Below are 1,223 nucleotides of genomic sequence, written 5' to 3' on the forward strand. Positions count from 1 at the left end.
GACCAGGATTCACAAACCAAGATTTTTAGGACCTGTTAGGACAGGAGCAAATCACAGTTAGAATAAGATTTGCCTTTACATAAAATAACCGCATAACTTGAAAGTGGTACAGTATCTTTTATTTCAGAAAAAAAGAACCATTCTTAAGAACCTATAAAGCCTAATTTCGCTAACACCGTTTAGTATAAATAAGAACCTTTTTATACCACCGTGCAAAAGTTTTGACTGTTATTCACTCGTGCGCTAAATGAATGATAATACGGTTTCCTTTTACATCTCATCGTCAGTTGCTTGTTACATCTTTCCGTTAGGTCTCCTATTTACGGCAAATCCTCTATTAAGCACCGCCCTCAAATAAGCTCCCCCCTCTTTAACAAGCCCCCCCCCCCCCTTCAAAGGAAGAAAACTTTTAAGCCCCCCTCTCTTTGAACGCCCTCCCCAATATCCACAATCCTGCCCTTTACTCTTCATAACCAAATCAATAAATGATAAATTGTATTAATAAATCACGACAGAATACTGATCGGGTAGGGTTTATTCACTTGCTGGAAGTTCGGGTTTGGTTTCCGCCAGTGAATAAAAATGCTGCAAATAACTTGTACAATGCGTATAATCATCACTCACTTGTAAATGTCCATATTAGACAGTCATTACCCTGGTCCAAAAGAGGAACTAGGGAACCGTAACTCTAGTCTGTCTCTTTCTTTTCTCTTTGCTACCGGTAATGCGTTTCGCTAAATTAAACTGAGTAAGTCCTCCTCTCAAATAAGCCCCCCCCCCCCCCCCCTCCTTATTCAGCCCTACCCCTCAAAAGTGTTCAAGTTGAAATAAGTATGACCAAGTTAAGAGGAAGGTTAAGGAGATGATTTTTTTTTGGAAACACGTCATGTTAAGGGCAAGGGGTCACTGTTTCGGGCTGAAACCAACATTGTTTCTCGTTATCGATCGTGCATGTCTGGACATATCTGTTAAGATGAACGCTTCGCACCGAACATGTTCACTGGAATGCGTGATCGGATGAAGAAGAAGAACCTAAAATAACCGAACTTATCATTGCAGTGGTCAGCTCTTTTTTCGGTTTCAAGACCGGCGTTTTGATGCTGTATGTTGCATGCATACGTGTTTGGAAACAAAAGAATGTTGTTTACTTCAGTGTTGCTTCCTCTGTATAGATGATTTTCCAGTGTTTATAAGTCTCCTTTTTCTATTGTCTGATGCCGAGA

The sequence above is a fragment of the Montipora foliosa genome, chromosome 6, assembly GCF_036669935.1.
Source record: "Montipora foliosa isolate CH-2021 chromosome 6, ASM3666993v2, whole genome shotgun sequence".
NCBI lineage: Eukaryota > Metazoa > Cnidaria > Anthozoa > Scleractinia > Acroporidae > Montipora > Montipora foliosa.